The sequence below is a fragment of the Buceros rhinoceros genome, unplaced genomic scaffold (assembly GCF_000710305.1).
Source record: "Buceros rhinoceros silvestris isolate BGI_N320 unplaced genomic scaffold, ASM71030v1 scaffold25005, whole genome shotgun sequence".
Taxonomy (NCBI): domain Eukaryota; kingdom Metazoa; phylum Chordata; class Aves; order Bucerotiformes; family Bucerotidae; genus Buceros; species Buceros rhinoceros.
In genome coordinates, this window is record NW_010411535.1 from 15,826 (window position 1) to 23,881 (window position 8,056).

The window sequence follows — 8,056 nt, forward strand, 5'->3', positions numbered from 1 at the left end:
CTCATGGGCTCCTTTCCTGTGGAGACAAGAGTTAAGGTTGCCCCAAAGACTTCACCTGATTTTTGTCTTCCTCCTCAAACCTGGTCTTGACTGCAGTTTCACCAGGAGACAATCCCATGCACAAAAAGGTAAAGCAGGCGGCCAGGCTCACTGGGGACACGTGGAGGCTTTGGTTTTCATCGATCCCAGCGGTGTCTGGAGCAGAGTGCCCATCAGATCAGGCTGCAGATACTGCCTGCCCTCACCTGAACTCGATGGCTTTTTTGCCACTCTCTCCTGGAGCTCTGGTAAGCTGTGTGTTATCTGAAGAGACATGAGGCTGCTCCATCCCTCCCTGCTGAATTCTGAAAAAATGCTGGAGCTGATTAGAGAGGCACATTCCCTCTGGAGATGGGCCTCCTTTGAGCGGAGGAATGTAGGTCATGGTTAAGTATATAAAATAAAAAAGACTCCATTGTAATGGCAGCATTTCACCTAGATAATCCAGCGAGGTCCTCGCGCTAATAGGAAACCTGTTCTTACGTATACGCTATTTAATATGACTCATTAAGCAAACCTAATTAAGTGGCAGCTTCAGCCCTACTAAATGCCACAGCAAACGTGATTCTAAAGACTTTAGGGCTGGCATCCTCCTGTCTGATGTGTTTTCTCTGTCCAAATCAGTATTTCCAGGCTTCAGTGCCCGAAGCAAGGGTAAGGGAGGAGAGCACCGACGTGTGAGGCACTGTTAAGTACCTGAGAGGGTAAAGGTAATGTTGCATACATGGTCCTCCAAGCCAGGCACACAGCTCCGGGGGATGAGAAAGGAATCCGGACATATGAATTAGAGGGGTGGAAGCTGGCTCTGCGGGGAAGGGGCTGCTCTGTGTTCACCGCATGAATCTATCACAGAGGCGCATGTTGTAGCATGCAGGAGATCTAACGCACCTGATAAGGGGTGTATAAAAAGAAAATCTGACAGTAAATGCCTGTTGGCAGCAAGTCTGAGACTGGTGGTTGTATTATGCAGATGTTCATGGTTGAGGACCTTTCACTGCAGGATTCTGCCACATCAGGTGCTTTCTGGATTTTTTAGTCAGTGGTAAGAACATTTTTGTGTTCTTTTCATATTCATAACACAGCGTCTTTTCATATTCATAGCAAAAATACCTCTTTTGCTGCTTTTTCTGAACACTCAGCATGCTTTTTAATCTTGACAGTATCTTGAGTACTTGGGAGTATATACTTGAGTGTATGCAGAGTGAACACCTTCAGAAAAGTGCTGTGTTCTTGGCTTGTTATTGCCCACTATTTAACAGGGCTCCTGTTATTTCATAGCTACCTCATTCAGCCCCAGCACTAGCTGCATTTCGGTGGCTGATGACACTGTACCTCGGTACATCACAGCCTGCAGAGCTGGGCAGTCTTTCAGTAAGAAATCACTGTTGTAAGCGTAAGGAATGTCCTGGTTGTGGCTGGTCTGCCTTGGTGTGAGTTGCTGCAGGAGGATACACATTATGTTCAGGAGCCTGCCACATCTGAGGAGTATACAGTGGCAGTTAATGACTAGGGGCAGTTTTAAGGAAGAACCTAGTTAGTATGTTTAATTAAGAGTGACAGGCCATGGAATGCAGCTGAGGCGTACCAACCCATGGACCCTGCCTGGAAGACAGCTGGGGCTCAGCACCTCGGAGCAGTTCTGCTTATGGTCGTGCTAATACTGCTCAGTTCATGCCACGTGGCTTTTCAGTGACTCTGGAATCTGCTGTCCAGCCACGACTTCCCGCAGTCACAGGTCTGCAGCTTTGTCCCCCTTTCAAGGGGTTGCAGGACAGTCCTCACTGTGGCATTTTGGCATTGCCTGGCAGAGGCGGAGTTCAGTTAAACTCCATTTTGCTGGAAGCAGGGAGGGGAGGCAGAGCCCTGCTCCAGCTGTCAGGGGAGCAGAGCTCTCTAAATCATCTTGCGAGGGTATTTTTATAGTGTTTGCAAACCTACTCTGTGTTTATGGCTCCATGTTTCACTGGGGCTGTGATAGGCTGCAATCCCTCTATTATACCTGAAGTCGTTAAAGCAAAGAGCGTTATGTATGAGGCACATAACAAAGAGTCTGGTGCTAGAGCAAAATAAGCGCTTTCCTACTCGTAGGTGCATCACAATAGATCCTCAAAAAAGGTCGCTTTAGGAAGTAGACATCATCAGCGAACTACAGTTCCAGGAAATATGGGGCTCCCTGCAAAGATTAACTGACTTGGTTTAAGAAGGTAAAGCAGATTTTGCAGGTGGGGCTGTTGACTGGTTGTTCCCCAGACTGTTTTAATTCTTTGGTACGTAGATGCGAAGGCATCCAGGTGTCCGGAGCGTACGTTTGGAGTCGTGCACTGGAGGAACAGTGGCTTTGTAATTGATAAGCTGCATCATTTGTCCGGAGTACTTTTTCCTCTTGGTCGAGCTGTTCCCACGAGGCTGTTAGCACAGGTACCGTGCAAGACTCCACATCACATCTGTGCTAACAATCTAGTGCCTTTCTGCTCTGAAAGGCAAATGCTGCTTTTATACAAGGGGGAAAAAAAAGAAAAAAGCCTCTCTCCGACTAACTGTGTGTCTGTTTGGAGGCAAAACTGCTGACTTCAGGCAAACAGGCTTTTACAGCTTTTTGCTCACGCTGTCTGGAGTGAGCACTTACTCCGAACGGCTTCCTCAGCAGAGCTACTTACATCCAGTCGGGTTACACCTGAGAGCCCACAGAGGCAGTGAAGGTGCTTGCTCAAGATGAAAGACCTCAGCTCCTCTCAGACTTCGGCTGAGCTGGCAGGTCCGAAGGAGGGCTGGGAAGTGTGTGTGGGGGGGAACAAAGGCACTTCATAAGTGTGCAATATTTGACAGAGCTGTAGAGTCATTTGACATCCCCCAGTGCTCTTTTGGCGTCTTTTCTAACCAGATCTGCAATGAAATATCTTACAGGTGATGTTACTATCTGACGTTTGTCATGTTAGAGCCAAGAAGAGAATAGAGAGCTGTTCCTGTGTTCCTTCTGAAGGTGTACAAATTCAGGGAAGGCTTTTTAAAAAACCTGCTAGGAGCAGCCTGCTGATCAGTCTGCAGAGGTGAGGGATGTCGCAAAGCATCCCTTAAAACAGTTTTAAACCCCAGTTGGGAGAATTCCAATACATTAGTCTTTGACGTTTATGGAAAGAGAGTCAGCTCCAAGGTGAGTTCTGTTAACAGTCAATCTCCCTCTGCTCGCTGGTAAGAGGTGACCTTCTAGAAATGGTTTTAGTGAGGGGGCAGTTCCAATTTTCCCTGAGACACTCCTCTTGCTAAAAGTGGAAGATTTCACGGTTTCCTGGTTGGCCTAGAAGTGTATTACTCCCCTGGGGACTTCTCTGATGCCTAAGCCATTCTTGAAAACTGGATTTGAGTACCTTGAAGTATTTTTTCCCCAGTATTCTGTGGTTGCTGTACAGCTGTCGGGCTGTGTTGTGCTGCAGACCGTGTGCGGAGCTGAGGAGCACAGAGATGTACTCCACAAGAAGTTCACTGCTGTCTGTATGCTGTGTCCAGAGGAGAACCAGGCTGGCAAGGATTAATGAAGGTACAAAGGATTCTGCCCTTCAAACCTGCATATAGGGAGGTACTTAATAATCTAACTTCAGTGGGTTTGGAGTGGGAACTGCGTGTACCTCGTACAAAACCATGGAACATCTGGCTTTCTTGTTCCTCTGGTTTCTCTGCTGTTGCTTTAAGTGTTTACTTACACCATGGTGTGGTGATTTCTATGCGCCTTCCATATATGTGCTTTTTGGTTGCTTAGTTGCCGAGGAAGGGACAGAAAAGAAGATTCCCCAAGCTCTAATCTTGAACTGTTGTCACATCAAATGAGCTGCTGAGTAACTGAATGGGTACCTGCGGAGTAACACACCGAGGAGAGTGGTGTTTCCGGGCAGATGCTGGGTGTTCTGCTGGCAAATGCCGTGTTGTCCTAGGTTACTGGCACCAGTCTGGAGAGCTTATGGTAGGTATGCTTTAGAAGTCAGCCTAGAAAACACCTGAGGGCAAAATGATACGGTAGTGTTGCATGATTGCCTTGATGGGTTTTAAATACGTTGAAAGCTTTGTGCTCTGGCTGAGGTAGTTTAAAAAAAGAGACTCTCAGTCCCTGGACTGACTTCTTCAGGAGTGTGTGAAACAATGCTTTGCTCCACGACTGTTAGGTCAGACTGCGAAGGTCTTTTACACTTCTGTCCCTATCGTGTCGTTGCTGTCCCCAGTCCTGGTGAGATTGTCTCAGTTATTGCAGGGATTTGAAGGTGGGTTGCTTTTGTATTACAGGATGCACAAGCAGGAGGCAGTGAGTGAAACCTGCTCTGGCTGGGAGATGTTTTAGTCTTCTCCCAGCCATTCAGCAAGTGGTGAATTCACCCCTGGAGTAAAAAGCCATGTAACAGTGCTGGGGTTGCAGAAATTCAGTCATTAAATAACTGGGCTTCTGTAGCCTGCTGCATGGATTCGGTAGGGGCTATTCCTTTTTGTAATGGCCAATACAGCAGTTATGTATGGGGCGGATAATTGAAACTTGTTCAGTGAATAGAAAATGCAGCTGAGGTTTTTTGGGCAGTGATGCAATTGTGCTGCATTGTCCCAGTAGCATTCACACACTCTTCTGCAGTCTGAGCTGAGGGAGTGGCTTTGCTGCTTGTCAGAAATAAATGCAGGCACAGGGTACCCACACTGGCCCTGAATTGTGGCTGGGTTCTCTGTGGCATTCCAGAGGTTGCTTGAACTGGTCGTAAAAGCTTTGATTATTAGGGTGTTGGGGTTTTTTTAACCAGTATCTGACTTAACTGTGGATACAGCTGCTGCAGAAGGCATGTTATTGAACAGAAACCCTTTGCAGAACACTCGCGGTGTCTCTCAGCTAGCATTACCATCGTACCTCTGGAAACAGCTCTTGCCTTTGCTCCATGTGAGGATGGACTGGAGATGTGACCCTAGAGCTCTGCCCTGGCTGTGTCCTGATGAGGAGGCAGTGATGCTGGTTTCGTTGTGAATTCCCCTGAAATCACTAGCCATGGAAACTGCCCCCATCTCCAGCATGAGCATCCTGTATTCCCTAGCTAAGCCAGCAAATTCACCCAGGTCCTGATCCGCTTCGTTGAATTTTCTGCTCTGCTTCTTCTCCATAGGCTTCAGACAGCCGTCTGTCCATGCAGCATTGCTCGGTTGTGGCAGAGCAGCAAGGCACTGCAGTGTGCTTGGGGAGTGTGTTCTGCATGTGAGATCAACCAGGAATACTTCTCCAGGGGGATGCTGTCATTTCAGAGCTAGCGTGAAACTTGGAGAAGCTTCATAACACCCTGGTCAACTCCACGCACTGCCCAGGACTGACGTTGTAGCATGATGCAGCGTTTGCTGTGCTTTCAGCTACAGCTATTTATACATCGCTTCTCAGTGTTGTCTCCTCTAGGAGATTCTGTACTTGGTAAAATAACCCTGCTTAAGCATATTACATTTGCTACAGTTCCTAGACCGAGCTGGGTATTTTGGCTCTGTGGCAGCACTGTACCTCTGAGTCCAAGTGTGGCTGAATGGGAGGGGATTTCATTATTAAGGGATGTCTGGATCCAGTGGTTTGACCTGCAGACTGGACTTGCATTGGGTTTTCTGTGTGAACTGACACTGGCACGCTGGGGATTTGAGGATAATAGGCTAACACCTTCCCTCTCTCCTAGGAGAGAAAATTGCAGCAATTGTGAAACATTCCTGTCTGTGTTTGGGGGAAGGGATTCCTGTGTGGGTGGTAGTGGAGGCTCTGGGTGAAAGAAAAGGAGAGGAGAGTGGGCTATATTACACTACCCGTCCTGGTTCACCCTCCTACATTTGGGTGTCGCATGGCTGACATCCTATCAAAGAGCCCCGGCTGTGTCCAGAATTTTAAGCAGCTTTATAAATAGTGTTGCTCAAACTGCTTGTGTGTGCAGAGACTGTGAACGATGGGGGTAGACCAAAATATCATTGGTTTAATTTTTGGACCAGTCCAAAAACTGGAGCAAGAGAGTAGAAACCTGAAGTGTAGCAACAGCCCGGGGTTATCTTCTGCGGGACAAGGCCCACATCTGGGGAGCTTTAGAGGGCAGCCATGCTGCAGATTGCAGGCGTGAGAGCTGCCAAGCACAAGTAGATGAATCCTGTTAGGACATCTTAAATCATTCTTTCTTTCCCACTTGCCTGCCGTCTTAAAGCTGCTTGCAGGTTGTGCTGTCTCTGAATAGTTGTGAACAATTAGAAGCTAATTTAAATGGCTGGTTTGCACTGACAGCAGCAGCGTATGAGCTAACCAACTGGAAAGCAGACACGGTGATTTGCTGTTGATACGGCTCCCTCTTCTTGTTCCCTGGCAGTTTTTGCAAGGTGGATTTTTGCTGCAGGCTAACAGGAGTCCCTCCTACAGACCTGGTTGTGAGGGGAGAGGGGATCCTTTGTTCCCTAGCACAGAGTCCAGTTTTGGCTCAGTAGAAGGGCCCTCCCGGATTTGCTCCAGCAGTGGAGCTAAGGGCTATCTTTCACGCACGTACTCTTTATTCCTTCTCCCAAAGATGCAGAAAGGTGCCTCAGGAGTGAACTGGTCAGCAACAGTCACACAGATTTCATCACAGCATCCTTTTTACTCTGGAAAGGCAGATGGAGGCTCAAGCAGCCCCAGTCTTTCTCTCAGGCCTGGCAGTGTGCCCCAGATGTCACTCAGAGTGGTGGGGGACTAATTTCTACACTGCTGATGCTGTCCAGATGGCAACCCCAGTGTGGTCCAGCAAGAAGGTGAAAAACCTGTTGCAGAATAACTGCCATCTCCCTCACAAGGCAACAATTTGAGGAACCCTTTTGCTTCAGGTAAATGAAATAGCTCCTGGACAGATCCTTCTCACATGCAAGGAGGAACATGGCTTAATTGGCAAGCGGACTGTTGGGAATCCCAGGGATCTAGACCAGTGGCTGAACTGGGCTTTTCCTCTCTCCCTGTCATGCTGGTTGGTGCTAGCATCCAGATGAGATGCTCCTTTGGGGAGCTGCTTCTAGCAGTCAAATGTATCTCACTTAGACCTTGTTAGACGCTGCCAAAAAGAAGCCCTCGCGATGGTCAGGTATGTACCATGGCCAGCCTGCTTTGTACTGGGTATCTCTCGACAAGCTGGGCCTGAATGCAGAGGTGCTGCGCTCTTCGTGGCTCTTTTCTTGGTGGTGGAGATTGCCGGCTCTGTCCTGTTTCAGAGGCATTACCGACAGAGCACAGAGACAGGCTGCTTGCGGGAGGTGTTGGCTGATGGGCAGGCACAATGTGGTGGTCTTTTCTGCTTACTGCTTGCCCGTTTCTGCGTCTAACTGCAGTCTCGGGTGGGTTTCTCAGGTAACAGTGCCACCTGGTGCTAGAGCACTGCTCTTTATCCAGCTTTTCTCAAGTTCTTAGGCAGAGGTAGGAGGACAGTGTTGCTTTAAACGAGCCATCTTGCAGTAAGGAAATGAGAGGAGGGATGTCCTATACTAATCTGTGCTGTTGGGACATCGTACCTGGAGGAGATCCTTTAGGCCTGTGTTGTCTTTTCTATGAAGCAACTGATTTTCCCAAAATTGCTATACCCAGAAGACTGGGTACTGGAAGCAAGCAGTATAAACACTGACAAGGGGGATCATATCTTTTACAACAAACTGCTGCTGTGAGAATCCAGCGTTCGGATTAAATCCTGTAATTGGGGATTCCTTGGAAAGTTTCCCCATAGGACACCAAGTGACTTACCGCTACACTTACCAGTCAGTAAATCTCCTCTTACAACATCTTACCATATTTTATAGCCTTCCATATTTTTATACTGAGCATCATTATCATGTTCATTCTTTCTGAATTATTTTTCAGGTCTCCTCTCTGGTTTTGTAAACCTTTTTGTGTGCACAGGGTTGGCTTTGCGTTCCCAGGTGGAAAGACCTGGTTATTGGTTGGTGGAAGTGAGTGTACAGGACATAAACCAGTTTGAACAAGCAGCACTTGATCACGAGGTTGGGCAAAGTTAAACTTTTCTGTAACTCT